Source organism: Cupressus sempervirens, chromosome 9, assembly GCF_028749045.1.
Source record: "Cupressus sempervirens isolate cs-2001-9-10 chromosome 9, ASM2874904v1, whole genome shotgun sequence".
In the NCBI taxonomy this organism is placed as follows: Eukaryota; Viridiplantae; Streptophyta; class Pinopsida; order Cupressales; family Cupressaceae; genus Cupressus; species Cupressus sempervirens.
Window position 1 is genome coordinate 700942103 of NC_143126.1, and position 26406 is coordinate 700968508.

Sequence of the window (26406 nt, forward strand, 5' to 3'; positions counted from 1 at the left end):
CCTCTCAAGGCCACCATAACATAAACAACATATTGCCATTGCATTAGCCTCTCAAGGCCTTCAAAACAAATCATCTCTTCCTCATCCAGAAAACCTCCTTGTACCTCCCAAACAACAAGATTCATGGCCTTAATGGAGCCCATACTCCATGATAATAGCAAATCCTCATCATGAGGTAAATTTTTTTTCTCAACTGCAATGTCAAACCCAACTTATGCCCTTCACCCAAAGCTTCTCTTCCCTCCCAAGGGTGAGTGAAGCCTTCACACCCATAATCACAATCAACACTTACATTCAAACAAGAAACAAGAACAAAACAAATGAAGATCAAACAAGGCAAAACTAGGGAAAAATCTCCAAGAGCACAAGACACATTCACCTCTCTACAACACAATGACAAAACTCATAATACAAATTTCACAATGCAATGCATACTCCATTGATAACTCTTCACACTTGTAGATTTTCTTATCCATGCTAAAGAAAAGAAATAAAAGAACATGTTTGAGTCACCAACCTTGGTCCAAGCTAGGGTAAGGATAGTTATAGTAGAGCTCCCTTAAACTCCCTCCAAAACTTAGTTGTCTCTAAAATTAGAGAGTGGGTGAACAACCCACTAACTTGCCACTCCCCCTCTAAAAAGACTTTCCACTAACCCTTTTTTAGTAAGAACATCAAGCCTCCCTATCCTACATTTTTGCTTCTCCAAAATAAGAAGGTTAACCAAGTGGGGTTGTGAGGGTTCTATCATGGAAAAACTCAAATTTCGACTTGGTCCACGTTGGCTTTGTTTAAGGGGTTCCCAAAGCTAGGAAAACATTAAAATAATTAAATTTAGGAACCTAACATACTATACTACCATTTGGGTGGCTTTTTAACAATAAAATAACACTTTAGGATCCCATTTAGGTCCCCTAAACTTGCTATCAAGTTTGAATTCAAATTTCAACATGATGGTGACCCATCCTAACACCCTCTCCCAAATGGGTGTACTTAAGAATTAATTGAAAGGAAGGAAAAGGACCAAGATTGAGTGACCTTGTGACCAACACTCCAGGTGACATGTCATCAACACATAGACTATACAAGTGTCAAGTGACACATAAAAATACACTACATTTTTCTTGACATGCCCTTCATGCATCTAGGTTATGATTAAACATATCTACAAGCAAGCAACCATACAATTATGAAGAAAAATACTTTCACAACGAGGCTTTTGAATCTTCCAAAGATTCGCCTTGGTATTACTATTTTCACAAGATTTGGAACTTGTTTCCCCCAAGAATTTCCATGGTTCCACTTTCTGCACAATAAACTCGAGCATCAATAGTCCAAGAAGTCATATAACATATATAACGTAAATGCACATAGTGATAACCATAATTTAGGTAAATTTTCCTTTCCTATTTATTCTCATTTAAATCATCCAAAATGTTAGAATATCAAATTTGCATGTCATAAACCATTAAATAATCATCAAAATCAAAATATCATTTATCTATGTATCATAAATCATCATGATCACCTTTCTGCATTTCATAATCCTTTACCTCATGAAGCATCATAATCAAATTAACATTTTTCTATAAACCAAAAATCATCAAAATTAAATTAACATTTAGCATCGCATCAAAAAAAATTCTAATGGTATCATGTCATAAAACTACATCCATATGTTTTCAAACATTTCTTACACAATAACAGGTCCTAAGTGCATGTAATGATGTAAAACACTACTACTAAAATATCAAAATGCGTAGATAAAATAATCCACTTTCCATCAAGTCTCAAATATTTGTCAAAATATCAAGGTCTCAAGTAAAGTGTAAATAAAACATCCATGCTATGACGGGTTGGGGTGAGGCCTCACATTTATATCCAAAAAATATCCAAAAAAATGATATATTCCCCCCCAAAAAATTGCAATAAGATCCAAGTGGTGAAAACTTAGAAATAGGTGCTACTTGAGGCCTTTGTACCCTATTTCTTAGCATGTGTCCTTGACACTTAACCTTTCTCTATCATGCCTTGTCCTTGTTTCCTTGGTTTGGAATTGGTCTTTGTCTTTGTCTAGGGGCATAACTATGTTAGCTTTGGTCTCTTGAATACATTAGTCTTTAGGATACCTCACAAATGGTGTTTTTCAACACCACCCCAACTGTATTTTTCAATACAACCTCTAACATAGAGTGTTTTTCAACACTTATTGGTTTGGTCTCACCCAATTTTGTCATGTGATCTTAACTACTTGCAAGAATTTGATCCATATCCTCGAACTTAGTATCAGTTAACACACTTAAATTTTTAAAACACAAATACTTAATGTTTGAGCTATGCCATGATCTTTTTTTTGTGTGCTGATTGTTATTAATTTTCGTTGAGTGTTCTTGTCTAACAAGTCTCTCTAGTATGCATAGCTAGAGGACTTGGGGCATGGGGCATGTTCTTATTTGCTTTCTACTTGTGGATGTGGTCTTAAAACTCTAGAGTGTCTCTTGTTGTCCCCTTGAAACACTTAGGAGATTTGAGGCATCATCCTTGACTGTTTTTGCATAGCCATTCTTATGGTCATCCTGACATCTATGTCTTGATGTGAGTATGGTTTTGCTACATTAAATTGGGTAAGCTAACATCAAAGTCATCTTGACCTTTATGTCTTTGATGCTTATGTTAGAATCTTTCCACATTCTAGTCTGATATAAATCACTTTCATATCTTCATAGTTATGCTTGTGACTAGTGATGATTGTGTGATTTTTTGATGTCTGTTAATAATGGCCCAATGATGAAAAGAAGTTCCTTCACATTCTTTAATGAATGATGAACATAAATCCTATGTTATAGTTGCTCTATTGCAAGTACATCTTTGCATTTTCATGTAGCTTGCATTGTTAGACTTCATGTTACTTTGCATTTTTAGGTTGCATTATGAGTTTAGGAGGGTTTTCCTTCATCTTTCTTGTGGACTTTTAATCAACTATGGTCATGTCTTGATCTTTATTTCCTTATTTTCTTTCATGATCTCAATCAAAATTTTTTATCTTAAATAGTTGATTGATTTTGAGGCAAATTCTCTTTCTTCTTTCCATTTCTTTCTACCTCTTCCAAACTTCTATCTTCTATTTTCTTTCACCTCACTTCTTTTCTTCTAATTCAACTCTGGGGCATAATGTTTCATGCTTGATTTTATGATCCTTATATTTTTCATCTTACATCAAGAACCCTATCTTTAGTTTGATTTGATCAAATTTATCAATTTTTTGTTTCTCCTCTAGTTCATTTTGATTTCAATCATGAGGGGGCAACACCTATCAAACTTCAATCCTTGATTTAGCCTTATCAATTTATGTTCTACCTGAGATAACCTTGTCTTTGTCAAGACAAAATTGTTATCAAAAATTTGTATTCTTTGTCTTGATGTGTTCCTAAGTTGACCACACATCTATGTTGTTTTGTGACCCCAAATCAACCATACACTTCAACTGCATTCTTTGACTACATGTGTTTTCAAAATGATTACACATTAGTCAAAGAGGGGAAATGTATGCATCCTAAAATGGTCACCTAAACTATGGGCCCCATTCTTCAATTTATCAATTTATCAATTTTTCGAATCAATTTATCAATTTGCTAAATCAATGTATTACAATATTTTATTTAATCAATTCAAATCATTTTTCTTGATCAAATTGCAATTGATTTAATTATTTCAATATTTCCTAAGGTTTGATCATCTTATTCTAAGTCTTATTTAATTAAAAGAAAACTTCACTTTTAATTAAATAAAATAGCTCCTATTTAATCTATTTAATTAAAAGAACTTGCTCCCTTTTAATTGAATAATTTTCTCACTTAAATATCTATTTTCAATGAAAAAATTGAAAAAAAATTAAATAAAATTAAATAAATAATTTTTTTTCTACACTTAAATGCACATATTTCTAAGTGGGATTCTTTAAATTCCTCCTACTTTCTTGTCAAACACTCCTCATTTCTCATTGGTGGAATTTTGTCTCACATGGATCAAGCCTTATTATCCCACATTGGTTGTGAGAATCCTTCCACCTTCACAATTGACTATATAAGGAGCTCTCTCCTTCTCATTTCAGATGGAGATAAAAGTTTGTTTCTATAGTATTGTTAAGCTGCAGGTTTGAAGAGTGATTTTGGAGGAGTTTGAGCCTTAGGATTTGGACATTGGAGTTTCATTGCAATTTCTCTTTTCTTGTCTTCTCTCATGCATCCATGGCTTCCATCATCATTGTTTCATCCTTGCATTTTCATATTAGCTTAGAGTCATATTTGCTTTCATATATTTATTTTGCATTGTTATTTCCTTTCATAGATTATATTTACTTTCTTGCATTGCTTTGCATTGTTATCATTTAGATTAGATTGTATCTTCATTTGCATGCATATTTTGATCTTTGAATTTCTTGTTTTATGGTGTACTTGCATGGGCACAAACTAGGTCAAACTGAGGGCCTCCATTACAAACCCTTGCACTCCATGAATTGAGAGCTACGAGTCACTATTTGAGATCTCATTCTTGAGCAATCTTTGATATAATGACTCATAGAAGTTTGTCAACATTTTAGCACACACAGAGTAGAGCAAGAATGGTTAACAAGCTAAGATAGAAACTTGAGTTACACCCTAAAATGGCAAGAGAATAAGTGTGCACCCAAAATGGTAAATAAGGTTGTGAAAACATTGTTTATAGGGATACCAAATAAACTAACAACCCCTACAATGACCGTGGGTAAGTTGAGTGGGGCCACGTTTAATTTTGTGACCCCACATTCCTAATGCCTTTAATTTGATTATGAGTTGAAATGTAAGCTTGGTCACTTTATTTTATGTACTTTATTAATTTGAAGTTAGATTTTTTAGTAATTGATTTTAGAATGAATTACTGCTGATCTTCCTAGAGTATAGTTCAGAGTGATTTTTATGACCACTTTTGACCTATCTGAATATAGCAACTTCTAGCAAGTAAATCATTATTAGTGAAAAGATGAAGCCATAACTTTAAACAATTAAATCCCATACAAGAACAACTAAGAAGCATCTAAAAAATTTGACATATTTTGCTCTTTGAATTGAACAGGAAGTTTGCTAATGGGGTATCTTCCTCTCCCCTAGTCATATTTTTTTAGCCAACATGCTATTTGTGTGAACTTTATTACTGGAAATTAAATTTCTGATAGAAAATTTGCAAGAGTTTGGCTGGAAAATTTAAAATTCTTCTTGTTAATTATTTATCAGCCAATATTGATCTCCCTCCACTTTTAACTCTTGTTTTGATATTTATTAGTTGTTATCTCCGCTTTTAACTATTGTTTTTCTTTTTCTATTTATTAGTTGTGATATCCACATTTGCTCATGTTGCGATCTATTCAATTAATTTTTGATTTTTAAAATTGATTTAGATTTTAGTTTTTAAATTATTTTAATTTATATTTTATATTTGTTTAATTTTTTCTTTAAATATTATTTTTTAGTTTCTATAATTTATTTAGTCAATGGAATATTTATTAGAATTTTTTTTTTAATATTTCTTTTATTAAATTTTCATAATAGAATTTTTGATGAGTTTCTTTAAATAATTTTTTTTTCATATTTAATAAATTTTATTTAAATAAATAATATTTATTAATCTATTTAAAAGATTTTAGTAAAAATTAAAAATTATTAATAATCTAATTTGTTCATATAAAGTTATAATTTAAATATCCACTTTTTACTATTGTTTTTCTTTTCTTATTTATTTAAAAAATAATTACTTGTAATTTCCATAGTCGATTATGTTGTGATCTCTATCTATTAAACTTTTGATTTTTTAAATTGATTTAAGTTTTAGTTTTTAAATTACTTTAAATTATTATTTTTTATATTAGTTTTTTTTTCTCTAAATATTGTTTTTCAGTTTCTACAATTCATTTAGTTAATAGAATATTTGTTAGAGATGTTGCTATTTTTCATTTAAATTTTTTTTTTTTTTTATTGATTCTTTGTAATAAAATTTTTGATAGGTTTTTTTTAAATGATTATTTTTTCATATTTGATAAATTGAATTTAATTGTAAAATATTAAAATTATTGAACACATTTCTTAAGCAATATTCGAATTTCCTAAATATTGTAAATTTTATATCTATGTTTTAATCTTCAATTTTTATATTTTTATATTTTTATTTTAAAAAACTTATAACGTTTGTTCTACAACTTGAGTTGGCCTAGTGGTGGAGAACTTATACTCTTGAAAGAGAGGTCACAAGTTCAAATCCCACTAGGGTGTAGGGTATGTACGCCTCAGTTTGTAACGCCAAACGCCTTTCGAAAAAGAGTACGAGGTAGTCCCATATCACTGTCACCATATGTAAACCTCGAAAAAAGTACGAGGTAGTCCCATATCATTGTCACCATATATATGTAAACCAAAAAACTATCGCATAGTGTCATAGAATATAAAATCCACTCACTCACTCACTTATTCCTTATCGGCGCACTCATTCCTGTAGAAAGACGTGTGCAACTGCTAGTTAAAAGGTGATGTCATCAATTACATGTATAACTCAGGTCAATAGACCTACATTGAATTATATCACGTCAATAGACCTCGATTAAATCATATTCCGAAATTCCGCAACACACTTGCGCACTTCCCAGGAGGGAATCTCAGGCAGGTTAATTTAGTATTTTCAACGCAACCACATCAAATCTCCAACTGGCCTGAACCACTGCTGACGACAGGTAATGTTCATATTTGCAGTAATGAGTAGTACCCAGATGGACGTTTTGCTTTAACATGGTTTATAATTACCTTCTAATACTAGGCAAGTCTATGCACTTCTCTATTTGGGTCAATCTCTATAATATGTTCGAGCAAGAAATGAAAATCAGACGGAATTCTTGAATGGGTGCACTGAATTCTTGAACAAGCTGTCATAATACTTTAACACTTGTGTTTCTAATTGAAGCATGAGAACTGGACCTCCTCGAATTTGGAATGTTGAATTACTCTATTTCAATCTCTTCGTGTATATAGCCTAGAACAACATTCTTAACTCCATTTTACAGAGTATACATTTCTTTTTTTGCGCTTTGGGCCATCACAACAATAATTATACCTGAATTATACCATTATTGCCACACAGGGTTTTGAACTTGGGCCCATCACAGCTTTAAGTGCGTCATCTTACCGTTAGTAAAAAAACTCAATTCGTCTCCTGGATACCATATTTGAAAAATTCTATTATGTATCGATTTGTAGAGTGTAGCAAAATACAATTCACACAGTGCACCTAACTCGTGGACTTACATTGGGGAACATGATTATTTAATGCCAATGATTGACATGCTCCATAGGCATTATGTTTATTTAATTTCATTTCTCAAACCCTGTAATGCATTGCGTTGGAAAGAGCATCAACCCTTGTGACTTTATCAGGGGATTAGTTTAAGTCAAATTTTGAATCTGGGCCACCGAACTGGTAAGTGCTATAGTTTACTGGTAGACTAGCTGGACCGACTACATGAATACCATGTTCTTTGTTTATTTGAGATCCACTTATTGCGTGACCTTGGAGAAGGTATTGAACCTGCTGCTTTGCAAGCAAGTGTAACATCTTACGAGTAGATTAATACCCAACAAACTTCATGGGTTTTATATTAGCTTAGCTTTAATACTATGTGTTATAACCAGTTCTTCACCAAATTTTGCAAGCAATCATGTAGAAGAATCGCTGAGAATCAACTATAATGGACAAGGCTTATCAGTCTAAAGCTACGAGTTAAATCCTCAGCAGCCCTTCCGCTGTTCTGAGTAGTATTTATGCACGATAGATCTGAGCATATGAAAGGAGCCAAAATATACATTGAGTGCTTGTATTGCCTTATGATGTATTTGTTGTTTCTATAACATTATTTCTTTTTCAATATTGGATTTAACCTAAACTTCAACTCCATTACCTTCTCGTGTTTGTTGCAGTGCAGTCTTATTCAAGGAATGAAATTATAACAGTGTACCTGCTGGCTAGGAATTTCTTGTTCAAGAGAAACAGATTTGTTGTTTCTATAACATTATTTCTTTTTGAATATTGGATTCAATCTAAATTTCAACTCCATTACCTTCTCGTGTTTGTTGCAGTGCAGTCCTATTCAAGGAATGAAATTATAACAGTGTACCTGCTGGCTAGGAATTTCTTGTTCAAGAGAAACAGATTTGAGAAAACATAATAAGAAAATTCAATTGAGAAGTAGTAAGTGTGGCAGAGTTTCTGCATTGAAATAAATTAACAGAACAGCGGAAGAGTTCTGATACATGTGATACTTGATAGAAAAGCTTGCAAACGTAAATTGCATGACAGAATTTTAAATCCCAGAGAGCTCCCTCAGAACATAATTACTAAGAGTATCATATATTGGTGCATTGCCTGGTAGTTTTGAAGTGCAGAGAAAACGAGAGTTTTTCATAACCAGAGGAGTGTCAAAGTGGATGTTTTGCAATTACACAAGATCTGATTTGTTGGTTGACTCCCTGTCAGGATGCAATTTGTACTTATTGTTTTGGTATATTGATGTCAAGGATTTGGCAAATCTTTCATGTTCATAGACAATAATTCCAATTGGCACAAATTTTATTTTGCACAAGAAAGGTTTCAACTGCAGGAACATTGTAAATGCATAGATGATGAGCATGGCCTATAATCTATTGAATGGCTGGATGGATCCCAATTGGATTGAAAGTATTATGATAAGAAGCCACCATTAAGTTCATGAGGGATCTGAATAGACTTAGTATGACACTTTTTCCTTAACAAGAGGCTCAAAGAAATGATTTCAGTGTGTGCTTTTATGGCTACATTGACAAAAACTCAAATGATATAATGCTACCTCTCCAAAGTTGGCCTTTCTTCATCAGATTACTTTTGTTTTAGAAAGGAGAAGCTAATCACAGGTCTTGGAGTGGATTTGAATATAGCCAGTTTCCTCATCCATGATCCATATCACCGTGAAGGACAGTGTTTGGCTGGAGGAAAGAAAATCTGCAGGTTTGCTGAGAGTGTATTATTTTTGCCATTAAAGATTTCTTGTGTTTCCATGCCCAAGTTCAACAATCTGTATGTAAAACTAATATTCAAAACTCTGCTATGATTATATTTCCAATTTGTTCACATATATGGAAGGTTGGGGCAACGTGCATGTATAAGCTAGTTTTCTATGCTCCATTAATATGTTTTCATCTCTTACAATTCTCAAGGCCAAGGCCCAATATCAATTAGGATTTTTTTTCCTTCTTGTGCATAATTTTATTTTGTAGTTCACTGCTGTTGATATTGACTTTAGACCTGCCATTTTTTTGTTGTTTTACCTCCTGATATAATATAATATAATATAATATCTTGACATGTAGTGGCTTGGAAACGGTTCAATTAATTAAGCCTAATGGAGGGTCAAACTAAGTAATTGAACTGTCATGTTCTGTCTAGGTTTAAATGATAAAGGATAATTACTAGGTAACATTGGGCCTACTCCCTTTTTTGATAGGTAAGAGGCCGAAGCCAAGATTAATTATTATTTTGTATTTGTTATTATTAGTATTATTTATTAAGCTTGAGTAGACTTGAACCCAAGACCTCCCAGATAAGAGGCTCGCAATTTACCGTTGTGCTGTAGGCTCTTGCCTTTGGGCCTACTCCCTTTGATTATGAGAATAAAAAGCTAATTTTGCTTGCGGACCCCATTATTATCAAGACAAAAGCCATACAAAAGACTAACACAGCAATCTACAGACTAAACCAAAAAAACCCAGCAATTAAATACTAATAGCAGTGCTTATAAAAAGGGCATTAATATCTATATAGAGCAGCAGTTAATAACTTTCAGGCTGACCTAGGTATAGCCAACTTCAAGGTTAATTAATAAATAAGTGATTAAAAATCATGATTTATAGAGTTGTGTTTCATTTGAAGGGATGCAAATTACTTAGCATTTAAAGGGGGCGACTACCAAAAATATGCCACATTAAGGACATGACTCTTCCACCACAAGGAAGAGATGTATAATTCAAAAGGAATAGCATTCAAACATCATCAAACTCAAGCAGATCTGATTTAATGCAGCCTTTCTCAGGTATCTGAATATAATGTATAAATTGATCCCGAAGAAATCATCCTGCAGCAAAGCCATTGATTTTGACAAGTCTGCAGTGACCTCTTCCTTAAAGCAATTAAATTTCATGTGTAAATTGATCAGCAACAGAAGGAAACGCATGTTCAACGGAGATAATTGATCAGGACAACAGATACACATTAATAAGCAGCAGAGACAATAATGCACACAGCAGAAGGATTTATCAATAATCTCTTTATTATTGTGTTATGAAAGAATATATTTAAGTAGGCATTTATAACTATATATAGATGGGAATACATACCATTTGTATCTGATTATGTACAAATACTTGAATTTAATTTCTACAGATTGTCTCTATGGAATTTCGCAATCATTGGTATTGTTGAGGGAAGTAAGGGAGTGCAAGGAGGGAGAAGGGCGAAGGACTCCCATTAGGTACGGTACCTCACAAAGACAGTTAAAGACCATTGGTTAAAGACCACGAGGCCATCTCATGATGATGGTTAAGGACCACTGGTTAAGGACTGCATGAGACCAAGGAGGATAAGGTCCTACCTTGGGCCTAGGGTTGAGGGTCATGGACACCCTATTGCAGCTCCCCTAGTAGCTCACGTTGATCAATTGTTGAAGTGAGTCAATCATAAAAGGCAAGAAGTTGACATGATGGAGGAGAAAGGTGTAAAGTCCTCTCTAGGTATGCCACCTCAAGGTGATGGTTAAGAACCATGTCAAGCCAAAGAGGATAAGGTCCTATTGTTAGGCCTACGGTAGAGGACACTTGGGCACCTCATCATGTCTTCCATCACAACCCTTGTCATGATTGCCTCTATATAATGATTGGAATTTGTTGTGCAGATTCATGTGTATATTTCCTAACCCTAGAATTGGATATATTTTATTAGTTATATCTACATTATAGTCTTATCTGGTTGTAGGTTTCCAAAATAGACATATCTCATCTTATTCTTGAGTAAGGATTATATTTCTAACTACATTCTGCTCTTTGTTTCATTTGGACTTATGAGTATAGGGAAAATTATATGGTGATCCCATAAAGAGATGTTAACTATAGAATAAATATCTAGTTCATGCATGATTGGAAAGTTGTTGGTGCATTGGTTAGGCCACTTGATATCACCAAAATCTTGTTATGTCCGTAATGACACCTAAGTGTTGTCTAGTGCACGCCTTTATCTCTCAACTTGATTTGGTGTTACCTTGAATGAGAATCAAATTTGGAAGAGTACCTCGCTCCACGAAGTTCATCAATTCACTAATGAATCCTTGGTATGGGGTAGCGATTCTTGAGAGTTCTTCAATTAAGTGCTCTATAGTCTATACACATCCTCACAGTTTCATCTTTTTCTTGACCAATACTTGGATGATGCAAAAGAGTTGTGTTCTAAAGTTTTACACCATTGACCTGTTGAAAATGGGGACCCTTTCTTTCCCAACTTGCTCCTGTAGAATTGATGTCGAGAGGAGTAAGATCAGTAAAGCTCCTAATGTTTGACGATGAAATAGTTTGAATAGTAAAATGATTCCCCAAAAGAGGGTGGAATTCACTCTCTCATGAGGATAAAATCCTTGAGATCACTCAATTTTGTCCAACATATGCTCATGCTTTCCCATTCGCACCATGATAACATTTAGGTTGAGGAGTCATTTCAAAGAAGTATAAAAGTGAATTGAGTGGATGAAAGATGATTTGGATGAGGCCAAATATGAGTAAGTTTGGTATTTAAATTTATCCTTTGTGGAGGGCGGATTCCGCCCTTCCAAAGGATTTTATCCTCCCCTTGCCCTAAATTTTGTCATGAGTATATTTTTTAAATAAACAAAGGTGAATGAAGGTTTGAATTAGAGGAGTGGACAACCTAATAATGATCAACCAATGTAAGATATGAGGAAAACAAAATGAGGGGTGAATGATAGTCAATGAGGAAATTTGGTAATCTTGTCTCCTGATTGGATTCTGCCAAGAGTAGAGTGTAACATTACCATTTTTACTAAGCTGAAGGTAGAGAACATATCCTAAGATTATAACTGAATATCATAAAGTAGTTGAAAATCCATTCCATCATATAGAAAGGAAACTATTAGCTGAATTCATTATACAAGATATATAATCATAATTTAAGCAATGACTATATCCATTTCATATGAAAGACAACTAATTTAACTTCCATAGCGAGCTTCTACAATTACATTTTGAAAGAAACTGATTTTCAATTATACATTTCAAGTAACATAAAAAGTAATGTACAAGTAAAAGATTTAGAATTTATACATGGAACGTAATAACTGTCGATGTGTTGTGCAAACCGCGGCATTTGGTGAAGAGGAGAAGCATTGCCATAGGTTTAACCTCCCAACCGTGGACCTTAACATATCCCCACGCAATCTCTTACGAGAAAGGCCCTCCTTACCCCGGGTTTAGGCTTGGGGCACCATAGTCCGACCATTTGAGCATTCTGGTGTTAAGAGTGTCAGCTAAGCAACAACCAAGGTTGTAGAATTCCTCCACCAACCTCCCCTCTATCAGCTAGCACTCTGACCTCTCAAGTGATCAATTGAGGCAAGCATGCCTCTAATCTACCTTGGCCAAGGATTTAGGTGAGCAAATGGACAACCCAATCACCATCGCTTGACTTGACAACTGAATATACCTTGGATAATCATGAGCTGACATGGACTGAATAGTTCCTTTTAAATGTTCATGCACTTTAGTTACTGATTTACAATTTATTTTGCAGGGATACCTCTCCTCTTCACCCATCTATACTTGACTCTGCTGGTCATGGGTGCTTCCTAGGAGATTGCTGGTAACTATGTGATTCTTATCATTCAGAATTCGTGTATTCCAATCTGATTCTTGTCTCAACTGGTATATGGTAAATACCAGTGTACAAGTTAGATATGTATACTTTGTGCAAAGTGATGGGATTGTCCTTATGCAAATCGTACAATGTTATGCATTTAACAGAATTTGTGCATTCAATCTTAAGGGAATCTGAATGGATCAAACTCTACAGGTCTGCACCCGACATGCATAGATAAGAAACATATAATGTATAAAAATGAGGAGGATTGTGTTACAAATGTAAATGGCGGAGTATTTTTATTGATTAAACAGAGATCAAAACGAACAAAATATATAAAAGGAGATTAGAATAGAATAGAAACATTCTATTCTACACTACACCTAAATATTAGAAACATTCTAATATTTACAATAAACTACAATAGCAAGCATTAAAGATTATTCTAATACCCCCCCATAATGCTCAATCTATTTACTACACCAATAGATCCCTTGAATTTAACAAACTTGTCAAGACCAAGGGGTTTTGTGAAAATATCTGCTGGTTGCTTTGAGGTAGGGACATAGAGTAACTGAATAGATCCATCTTCTACTAACTGTCGGATATAATGGCAATGAAGCTCTATGTGCTTGGTTCATTCATGAAACACTGGGTTTTTGGCAAGTTTGAGTACTGCCTGATTGTCTGAAAACAAAGAAGTTGAACCTGCTTGAGAAATATGCATATCTGCAAGCATTTGATAGAGCCAAACTACTTCACAAGCTGCCTTGACAGCTCCTCTATATTCTGCTTCTGTAGAGGAGAGTGCATGTGCTTGTTGCTTCTTACTGGTCCAGGTAATTGCTGCAGATCCGATACTGAACACATAACTAGAAGTAGATTTCCTGTCATCAACTGAGCTGGCCCAATCAGAATCGGTGAATCCACTGAGCTGAGGAGTAGTACTCCTTGTGTAAAGAAGACCATAATCTGAAGTACCCTGTACATAGCGTAACACACGTTTTGCTGCAATCCAATGATCAGTCTTGGGGTTCGCCATGAACCGAGAGATGTAGCTAACTGCAAAACTAAGATAAGGTCTAGTAGTAGTAAGATAGATGAGACTACCTACTAGCTGCCTGAAGAGTGTTTCATCTACAGGAGGAGAATCAGATTGTGGGGACAATTTCAGACTAGTCTCCATAGGGGTGGAGGCAAGTTTGCAATCCTGCATTCGAAACCTATCAAGCAAATTTCTGGCATACTTGGACTGAGACAAAAAAATACTATTGTCAGTCTGCCAAACCTCAATACCTAAACAATAATGAAGCAATCCAAGATCGGTCATATCCAAAGTTCTGCATAGATCCTGTTTGATATTTGAAATCAAATGTTCTGAACTCCCAGTAATGATCAGATCATCTATGTAGACGACAAGAAAAAGAATTTCATTACCAGAGTGTTTAATATACAGATTACTATCTAACGGGCTGCGTTGAAATCCCTGAGTAACCAAGTACTGATCAATCTTTATGTACCAAGCCCTAGGAGCTTGTTTAAGACCATAGATGGCCTTCTAGAGTTTACATACTTTTGGTTTTGAACCGGCAACCTTAAAACCTGGGGGCTGCGTCATGTAGACTTCTTCCTATAATTCACCATTGAGAAAAGCATTCTTCACATCCATCTGATGAACTTTCCAACCATAGTGAGCTGCAATGGCAAGAAGAATGCGAATAGTGCTCATCTTGGCTGTTGGAGCAAATGTCTCCTCATAGTTAATGCCTTCACGCTAGGTGAATCCTCGAGTAACAAGTCTGGCTTTGTATTTCTCCAAGGTACCATCTGCATGGTACTTGACCTTATAGACCCATTTACAGCTGATGGGTTTCTTCCCAAGAGGAAGATTTGAAAGAACCTAGGTATGGTTCTTTTGAAGACTTTGAAGCTCAGCATCCATTGCATGTTCCCATTCTGGAATTCCTTTGGCCTCTGCATATGTCTAGGGCTCAAGGATACTATGGATGTTAGCCATAAGAGCTATATTGACTGTGTTGTGCTGAATGCTCTTATTTCTGGAGGTTCTACCCTCAATGAGTTCATCAAGACAAAGATCACTAATGGTTATAGCCCACCATTTTGGCCGAAGAGTTGAGGAGCCAATATCAAATGCTGTCGGAATAGCTGTATGAGGAGCAGGAGCAGGGGCTGTATTATCAGGAGGTGGCTGAGGTGGTGTATCAGTAGCATCAGATGACTCATGTAAAATAGAAGAACCCAAGTCAAAGATTGCTAAAGACTGAATCTCAGAATGCGGTGGAGAGTTAGAGAGCGGAAATGGTCCGAGTTCCTCATCAAACACAACATCACGACTAAAGATTAAACGATCAGTATTTACATCAATTAGCCTGTAGGCCTTATGTGTGTGACTATATCCTGTAAACATAAGTTTTGGGCTTTTGGAATCCAACTTAGTGCGTTTGGCATCAGGAATCCATACATATGCCAGAGAGCCAAAAACTTTCAAATGGTTGATCCTAGGTTTGCGACCAAACTAGGCTTCCTCAGGAGTCTTATGATTAATGGCAAGGGTGGGTGACCGGTTAAGAAGATAGACCGCTGTGGATACTACTTCTGCCCAATATTTTTTGGGAACATTTCTATGTTCTAGCATAGCCCTAGCCATTTCTGTGATGGTACGATTTCGACGCTCTACAACACCGTTTTGCTAAGGAGTGTGAGGTGTGGTGAATTGACGTCTAATGCCATGAGTAGTACAAAAGGCAGAGAAAGTAGAAGAACGTAATTCCCCCCCATTATCAGTCCTAAGAGTACGGATGGAGGAACTAGACTCTTTTTCTACTAGAGCTTTAAATTGCTGAAATATAGGAAAAGCATCTGATTTTTGGTTAAGAAAATATACCCACATTTCGCGATTGAAATCATCCACAAAGAGTAAGAAGTATTCATAGGACCATATACATTAGCATGGACCAACTGTAGCACTCTAGATGCCCGCCATGATTCGCCATTCTTAAATAGTGTCCTATGTTGCTTCCCTGCTTGGCAAGCTCCGTAAACGTGATGGTTCTGGGTCTGGATGTTAGGTAGGGCATGGACTAAATTATCCTGAGCAAGTTTTGCTAGATATTGCATGTTCAGATGACTATATCGCTGATGCTAGAGGCTGCTAAGAGCAGATGATTTGGCGATGAAGGCATGCTCAAGAGAATCTCCTGAATCTATAAGTCTATAAATACCATGATCCTCAAGACCAATAGCAAGGGTAGTGCGAGAAGCACGATCAATAATCGAACACTTATTTCCACTGAAGATGACATCCAACTGAGGAGAGTGCTTCATAATCTGAGTAACAAACAAAAGATTATGTTTCATGCCAGGAACATAACATACACTGAGAAACATGAGATTTCTTCCTCCAGACTGAATCTGAACATTGCCTTTGCCGACAATATTGTATTCTTCGCCGCCTCCAAAGATTACTAAATCAAAATAGGGAGTGAATTCAACAAACCAATCACGCCTGAGTAAAATGTCGGGAGGCACCAAAATCGATGTACCAGGTAGAAGATTTCGCATGATTTGTAGGTATGCTGGCCATAAAGGCATGATAGATAGATTCTTTCTGCTCTGAGTGCTGGGCAACATTGGCTTGCTGTTGAATTGAGTCTGACTTCTGATGCTACTGATACAGATGTTCATAACGTGTGAATATCTCAAATAGCACAAACTTCGAGGTGAGAAAATTAAAGACCCAGAAAATTTGGAGAACCTAGAAAAGAGCTCAAAAAACCCAGAAATAAAATGTCGAAATTCGGATTTGCTGGCACAAAAATCGAGGCACGAAAAACAAGACACCCATAAAAAATTGATGAAGACCCATTTGAGATCTTGAGAAACCCATGAAGAATATGAGATCAAATTTTTTTTGAGGTTAAAAACTAGGGTTTCGAAGAAAACCCTAGTCGACAGTTATGGAGGACGAATTAGCAGAGAAAATGGCCGATTTTAGTTGTAGAATGGGGGCATTTTTTTTTATTACTGAGACGGCAAAGGTAACATAAAAAAAAATGATTTACCTTAAAACTGCGAGTTTTTCGATTGAAAAATTGTGTTTTAGGAGCTCGCGATTTGCAGTGGCATTGAGAAAATGACAGATTTATATTTCAGACGCTCATAGCAGAGGATGAGACACGATTTGGAGCCGAAAATAGACGTAGTTCCGACGTATTTCAGACGCTCAGAGGAAGAGACGTGATTTAGCAGATTTGAAATAAAACACAAACCTTTTTCCATGAATTCGCAGACTTTTTATTCTGAAACCCTAGTGTTCTGATACCATGTTACAAATGTGAATGGTGGAGTATTTTTATTGATTAAACAGAGATCAAAACGAACAATATATACAAAAGGAGATTAGAATAGAATAGAAACATTCTATTCTACACTACACCTAAATATTAGAAACATTCTAATATTTACAATAAACTACAACAATGAGCATTAAAGATTATTCTAATAGACTAATGCTTATCAGCATTCTTATTACATCTTGAGCCTTGGTTATGAGCCAAATACGTAACCAAGCTCGTGATCACACATTATCATAATAATTCTTCATTTTGTAGTGGAATTCAAAAAGAAAGATTTGCATTGTAAAAGGAATAGCATCAGAAATATGAAAAAGATTTGCGAAAAAGGTTTCATGACCTGAGGTGCAACTCAATCTGTTGTCGTGATCTTGTGGCACAACTCCATGCAATATCACTATCACAAGTGTGTTCAACACTGCCCTTCAAGTATGGTAATATGGTTTGAAATACTGATGGCAGAATTATAGAGAGGGAAAAGCTTTGGTCTAGAGTAATCGCATGCCAAGAAGAAAAATGAAAGATCATCCTCTGTTCTCAGTTGCGGGGAGAGAAAGATAAAGCCTCTCTTGGCTTCTCCGGTTACAAGAAAAAAAGCTCGATCAAGGCCAAAGCATCAGTTACAAGAATTTTATAATTTCAAACTAAAAAAGATTAATGCCGCTATGAAGGTGGCAAACGTTCATCAACATGAAGCCATGATTGGAACGTAAATATTATACTTTCTAATGGTTTATATCAATATATAAACACATTATGTCATCATGGTATTGCATTCTACCTATATATATATAGATTTACGTGCATGATTTTGAGAGAACGTATAATTTTTTATCATTGTATTGCTCGTGCACTCAGACATATACATATACATATATATATATACATGTAAGTGCAACTTATAGATGTTAGCAAAATAATGTGGTGTCACTTTATATATATATATATATATATATATATATATATATATATAAAGTGACAATTGTTAACCATTTCACAGTCTCACAAGTAAAAGAAAGGTAATAGTTTCTCAAGATATAAAATGTATAATATTTCCCTTGTTATAAAAACCGACTGAGTAGCTCATGACTGTCTAAGGTATACTCCGTTGCCTAGTTGTTAAATCCTTCACTAAAGTAGTTAGAACCCATACTTGATGGTCTAACAATGGATTGAATTGGTGCCCCATTCCTTAAATCTTGTTTAGCAATGCTTCCCCCCTTCATCTGCTCTTGCAACCAAAAATGCATAATTCCACAATAATATATGTTCCTCCATTTAGATTGAAATATCAAGAAAACACAATCATTGATAACTATTATAACGGCTATCCACCACTAACATTTATGATAAAAATATAAGCATTCATTTTTTTAGTCGAAATAATAGAAATCAACTAACAAGTGATTTTGACATAAATCAATTTGGTTAACCATAATTTCTATCTCACAAGATCATGATATCCGAGAGTTTTTAACTAACCATTGTAACAACTATAAGATTATTTTAAAAGATAAAAAATTTGGGATGTAACATAGAGGATTTTATCCTTCCAATGGGCAAGATTTTGCCCCTTTAAAATGGTGACATACATTTTAGAGAGTGAATTTGGAGTGCCAGAGATATGAGCTAGGGTTCCTCTATACACACTCATTTCCGCTTCCCCCTCTCCATTTAGATGTTGCACTCTTCAAGTTTCAAGCACCCCAATCAAAGAGTGGATGATGACATGATTAGATTGACAATCCAAGATTGATTTGATGCATATTGAAGTCACAACAAATACTGGTGTTTGAGGCAAGTTTTTGAGTTGAGCATTTTAATGTTGTTGGGAAATTGGTGGCGAGAAGAGGGTCCTTTGAGGGTGATAGAATCCGCCACCCCTAGAGGATTTATATGATCCTCCAAATTCTATCATTTTTGCCCCTATGCAAAGAAGATCGGTGATGCAAAACCTAGAGAAAAACAACAATGGCAAGGGGGATCATTTTGGTCTTGTTGGAAAATAAGTTAAATAATGAAGCAAGAGGATTCATTTGATCGTCTACACATGCATATATCCACCACAGTATTGCAGAATATGGGAGGCAATGCACATCATGAGACATTCTTTGCAGAGAGTCGATTTTGTCCCTCCATGAGGATTTTTATTTCTCTCTAACACAATCTCCACTCTATTGTTGGAAATAATCAAGACTAGCTAGGTTACTGAGAGGGGAGGGGTGAATCAGTAACTTCAAAAAATTTTAACAGATCCGGCACGTAATCAACATAATCCATTCACCATTAAATCATCTAATCTACTGCATGCATGAGAAACTGAAAGATAAACATTCATAGCACATGGACACAATATTTGGTGACCCAGAAACCTTCCAAATAGAAAGTAAAACTGGGGTGGGGATGATACCCACAAAACTTTAATACTGCAGTATAAAGTTAGCCTGTTAAGGTTTACAATGATCACTTTTGTTGATCTGCCTTGTTAGGAGCAATTAGGACTGCTAGGTCCACCTTGTTAGAGGTTTTACAAACATACAATGACGTATGCACTCTGTTAGGAGATTTAGAGAAAAGATTGTTAAGTCTACCTTGTTAAAGGATTTGAATCTAATTCACGTATTAAGATGAAACAATAGATTTGACTTACAACTTGATTGCTGATTAGATCCTTGAAATGCTGATCACCTCTTGTGATAGATGTTACTTGACTGCTCCTTATAGACCTTGCTGAATATTCTGCTCTGCTGATTTGCATTCGCTCTTCTCAAAACATTACTTCACATCATCATACATCAGGTATGATATAATACATTACATATATACCACTCCAATTCTCATATTTACAAGGTCGGCCAAAACACAAGTTAACACAAATATTACTGAGTCGGCCCAAATGTAGAAACTCGGGTTCTGAATAGTTGACTTGGTGACCTTCGGATACTTGGCGTCTATTGCATTACTCAGCATCGTCATGCATTCGGTAGAAGTAGAGGCTCGGTCCATACTAGTCACTCAATGTAGCTTCAAACTCGGTGAACATTGGAGACTCGGTAGATATCGTGTAATTCGCTAAGAACTGAACACTATGTTTACCTTGCTTGCACTCGATAAACACTGCTCATCCCATCACTCGGTTGATATTGGCTTCACATGACAGCAGCTGATGACTCGGTAAATACTGCAAAGCTCAGTAACCACTAACTGCTCGGTGATAACTGCTGCATTACTGAACTCACTAGTAACCATTGGAATGCTCGGTATGAACTACTGAACTGCTGAACTTACTTGGCAACCACTGAATGCTCCGTAACCATTGGAGACTGAGTGATGAACTCAGTAACCATACATAATTATGAATAAGTGTTGTCACTAATGGCAAACATAACTTAATGCCAACATCTACCTCTAACATCTCGCATACATGACAAAGGCAAGGCAAGTTGGGATTATGCAAGCATGGGTGGATTCCGCCTTCTTAGGAGGATTCATTTAATCCACTATTATCTCCACAGTTTTCCCCCTACTTGAGTCAACCTCCATGCTCGATGAGTCAAGATTTTTAAGACAATTAACATTGTAAAAGGATATCATCCTTCTTGCTCAAGTTGGCCTATAGTCCCAACATGATTAATTATGTATGCAATTTATTGGTTTTGAATTGCCAAGTCATCACATACAAAATATTGCACCTTTTAACCTATCAAATGCCTATATAAGGAGGCATCGTAAAACATTTAAACATCAAATTAAAACATTTTTCTTCCTTCATAATAAACTTGCAAACTTCTTACTAGTTGGGTTGTGAATTAGTCTTCCAAGGCGGTGATCATTGCCTCCATTTAGCAGCGAATTGGGCTTGATAAGTAGCAGTTTCATCATCTAAGAGAGTGAAGTGAATTGTAGGTGAGGATTTAGATTATGGGGATTGTAATAGGTAAGAGGGAAAGAAGAATCTAAGATTTGTAATCAAAATCCTTGGGAACAAGTTGAATATTGATTTGGTGTTTTCATATATTCAAGTAGAATCTAATTTGCATAAGGGGATAATTCATCAAAATTTGATTTGAAGAATGCAAACTCAATTTTGATTCGGATACTCATTAATTAGTTGACTATGCTTTGCCTTGAAAGTAATTGAGATGTGACAATTACAAATTGAATTGGTTGGGAGCCACATGAGGAATTGAAATATTGTTGAAGAGGAAATAATGAATAATATTTGGATCCCCTTCTTTCCAAAAAGATTATAAATTTAGATTGTTGGAGTGGGTCAGATTGGAATTCGATTTGAAATCTCACTTAGAGCTAGCAAGGGTTTAGGTAATAAAAGTAGTTTATCTCATTGCCATAGATCAAATTGTTGAACCTTTTCGAATTTTCATCAATTCAGTTTTTTCTCATCATCCCACAAACATAATGTGCTTTTGTTCTTGTTTTCCAAGGTCATTCTCGAAGGAGAAGGGCTTGGCCGGAGGAGGAAGACGACAACGACTGTGTCTATTTGGGGATGACCTCATTGCCCAAATGCAACGACACTAGCAACGACACTAGCAACAAATCGACCAGCTCATTACTATGCATGTAAGCCTTTTTCCCCCTTGTAATACAGATCTCCAATAACTAACATGTTTAGGTAAATTTGTGTGAGTGGGATTTTGATTTGGGTGTTTTGTTTACAGAATGAAAAAATTCAAAATGCAATGGAGAAGCGGCAGACACAACAAAATCCTTGTTGTGACGCTGGAAGAGGCGATTCTGAGAAGTTTGAAGGGAAATGAAGTCGAGATGGAGAAGGTGAGTCAAAAGAATGTGAAATTGGAGGAACGCCTTAAATAGCTGAGCGTGGAGTCTCAGATATGGAAAAATGCTGCCAAGAATAATGAAAGCATTTTGAATACTCTGAGGCTAATTTGAAACAGGTATTAGTACAAACAAGAGAACAAAGAAGATAAAGGCGCGGTGACAACCAGGTTGAAGATGCTCAATATTGCTGAAGAGGTTGCCAGATAACGGCTTGGCGGGAGGAGGAAGATGGAAAGGTGATGACCAAGAACTTCAAGGTCTCAAGTGCCAGCTATAGGAGGCATGCCTCAAGCTTTAAGGATTCAAAGTGGTAAGGAGATTTCAAGCTATCAACATGCAAACCCAAATGGAGACCAAGATGGTTCAAGATAAATTAAGATTCAAAAGTGGGAGAGAATTTCCACTCTAGAAATCCAAGTTTATATTAAGGGAGCACACCACATGAAGAACCAACAGTAAAAATTATCAATTACTTTGACAAGAAATCCAAGTTTATATTAAGGGAGACTTAAAAGAAATTTGGGCCACTAACCTCTTGCTAATGGTAGGAGTGCCTTGTGTGGTAAGACGATGATTAAATGCACTTAACTTTAATTGGTATTGAATCTTTAGTTGGCAAAAATCATTTCTGTGTTCCTTAGAAGCTTTTAGTAGATGGGTGTAGTCCTTGATCAAGCTGCATCTAGTAGAGTCCAAGTCATCCATGATTCCTTGCATTCATAGTAGAAGTTGAAGTAGAAATAGAAGTTTAAGTTGAAGTTGGAGTGGACATCGTGAAGCCAAATCTTTTGAAGTGAAAGAGTTGATTTCCATTGAATAAATAGTGTAGGTCCTCCAAGTGATTACCAGTAAATCGCATTTCACTAAGTGTGTATCCACAAATTTAAAGGAACCTTGAAGCCATTTCATGATCTTACTTTGCAAGCTTAGCATGGGAGATGACCTTATATCAAGAGAGGATTGAGTATTTGATGTTTCATTCCGAATCATTGAGTGTTTGATTTTGCATGCTGTAGTGGAACAAAGCACACTTCAATAGGTTGGAGCTATGCCTTATATGCCCCATACTCAAAAGTTCCTTGATTTTTTAATAGTCTCCTCCTTATACACTTTCGGATGAGGATATTGAGTGATCATTACTAGTGTTTCTCCTTCCACAAGTTTGATTATACTACGCAAAATAGATTAGACATCCACATTGTTGGGTCCCTCACTCTTTTACGGACATGTATTGGTAATGAAGCACTCAGCTGCCCATGCTATGTGATCCTAATGAAGAGCTCATATCATCCTCTTAGATGAAACTTCCATTTGTCCCTTATTAGATAAGCTATGTAGGACTATCTTCTTCTCATTGTGTTGAAAGGAGAGATCCATGGTTCAATAACTTTTCTCATACTTGTCAATTAAGTACAATCATTGGACTCCTAGAACTTCTTCCTCATCCATGCTGATTACATAAAATTTGTTCTCTCATTTTATACACCCCCATCGTCAACTCCATTTGGGGAACCTTCTTAGCACATAGAAGAATTATTCCACTTGTAACTTTTACATCAAACCAATCAATATACCCCATCTTCAAAATCAACATGTTCATCACATCTTTACAATTGTAATTATAAGTAGCCCCACTATCAATAAGGATAGTTACCTTTTTTGCCTTCAAAACTCCTCTAAGATGGAAGACATTATATTGTGGTGCTCCTAATAGTGTTGCAAGTGTACCTTCTAAATGACCTCCCCCTTGGTGTACACCCCCCACATCTTCTACCTCTTTTCCAATTTTGATAAAATTTTCTTCTTACTAATAATTAACAACAACTATTGGACTCCTAGAACCACTTCCAACTCAATACTGATTCCACAAAATTTGTACTCATTTTATGCACCCCCGTTGTCTAGAGAACCTTCTTAGTGCATGGAAGAATTATTCCACCTGCAACTTTTACATCAAAACAATCAATATCCCCCATCTTCAATCCCATCTTATTCACCACTTAATCGTTGTTCTTAGAAGTCTGCCTTAAAAATCAAAGTCTGTATAACCTAAATTTTTTACCATCATATTCTCTCAAACCAATTACATCAATACCCAATACAACTGTCCCAAAACCATAAATCGATACCACATAAACCATTGCTCATAAGTTTGATTTGAAAATTAGAGACAATGGACTGTAACTCGATATTAACTTTTATCAGTTTTAAACACCCAAAAAATACTATCATAGCATGCATCAGTTATAATAGCCCAAGATAGAAATATCTGGCATGGAATCGATTCTTATTCCGTATAGTTTTTATTACCAAACCCATGTCATTGAAGAGTAATCAATTAATTAACAAAGTCGATACTATGGATTTCAGACCAATATACTTCATGCCAAATTTTACATCAGTCAAATCGATTCATACAACAGTCCAAGAATCCGAATGATTGATTGATGATTAATTAAGAACCAATTTTTAAATGCAACTTATTAATAGGAAAACTCGATGCATTTCAGATAGAAATCGCAACAGACTGAAACATTCATAACCAAATCTTGATAACAATTAAAACTTGAATGGAAGTATTTGTAGACCGTCATTGTCATTCCATAAATTCACGACATTGAAGAAAACAGAAACACAAAACTGAAAATAAAACTGTAAGTCTACTACTTCTAAATTTTAAAGTATTAGAAAATACAAACAGTCTTGGCTATTGATAGGCAAAGGACCCATAAAGATTTTCAAATTTCACTCCATCCTCTATTCTATCTGATTTCTCTCTATCGATCATGCCCTTTCTAATTAATTTGGGCAGTTACAAATGACCATTCATATTCCTGTCAGTTGCATGACTCTTTGGATTCCTTTCTATTTGGTAAAACAAGATTTCAGTTACATCTGACACAACTTTATAAATTTTTCAAGTTTATGATTTTAAATACATATGGATTTATGCAGACTTACTTGTTAATAAAATAATCTTATCACATACTGAATAACCTTTTGGGTTCATTGGCGTCCTGTAGCTGAGGTGCTTGTGCACCACACTACTCAATTTCAAAAGTTTCCATGTCTCATGGAAATGTGCTGGAATGAAATCTGCAAACATAAACCTCTGCCTTATCATCTTCAACTCACTTTGATGTTGCTACCACTTCCATCTCTTCAAAGTTCAAACAGATCTCTCATCACTGAAATTTGTAACGGCTTCCTTCGAGGTGCTGAACTAATCCAGAATCCACTCCTCCAGTGCTGCATCTCACATACACAAACCACAACTCTGCCTCACCTGGGAGTTCCTTGTATGCCTCTCTCCCTAAGACTTTTTGCAAACATCTTGGACCTCCTTCTCAGGCCCTCTTGATAGACCTCCATGTCCACCTCTTGCAGCGAGTGAACAAACACCTGCAACCATGAAACTCAATAACAAGAATCAATTCTCATAAACTTTCTTCTTCCCCAATCTTTGCTGAGCTCTAATACCAAAAATGATGCAGAGACAATCAACACTGCAACTCTCCTAAAGGAATTAAACACTCAAGGGACTCAACAGTGGATTCATTTCTACATCACAATTATAAACTTCAGAGTAAACTCAAATCTGCATATCAAAACTATATAGACTCTCATAACTTTGACAAGAAGAGGTAAACATTCAATCAAAACTCATAGTGTTACTGAAATTCATCTTCCTGTAGGAAGCCCAAGCATTTCAATTTGAATAACTGAGAATATTACACATTGACAATCAAAGTCTATATAACCCAAAATTTTAACCATCCTATTCTCTCAAACCAATTACATCAATACCCAATACAACTGTCCCAAAACCATAAATCTATACCACATAAACCAATGCTCATAAGTTTGATTTGAAAATTAGAGACCACGGACTGTAACTTGATATCAACTTTTATCTGTTTTCAAACACCCAAAGAATACTATCATAGCATGCATCGGTTATTATCAAGGTTACCGGGAGATGGGGAGACTTGGAGGTCTCCAGTACTGGTACAGCTATTTTTCAAACAGGAGACAAGGGTACTTTTGGAGACGTAAATTGTTTTTTAATATAATTTTAAAATTCCTAAGAATTACCATAGATTCATAACACAATGCTTTGAAAACAAGAATAATGAACATTGAAAAGTTATAAATGCTAACATTTAATATTAGAAGTTTGCACATTTCATATCTCTCAGTCATATCTGATTTCTAAATATTGCATATGCTCATCATCATATCAGATTAATAATGGCTGAGATTA

The 26406-nt window shown here is 35.4% G+C and overlaps 1 protein-coding gene across 11 annotated transcripts in view; it reads left to right on the top strand.

Annotated features, from left to right (window-relative positions):
• Positions 1–6574: 6574 nt before the first annotated feature.
• Positions 6575–26406, top strand: part of LOC149540656 (uncharacterized) — a 51361-nt gene continuing 31529 nt past the window's right edge. For 2 of the 11 annotated variants that reach the window (XM_089801749.1, XM_089801742.1), the window contains exons 1-2: positions 6635–6757; positions 8000–9057. The gene's annotated coding sequence lies outside the window, so the exon portion shown is untranslated. Of the gene's footprint in view, positions 6758–7994; positions 9058–26406 lie in introns of all 11 variants that reach the window. The other 9 variants (XM_089801744.1, XM_089801745.1, XM_089801746.1 and 6 more) reach the window with 8 other exon arrangements.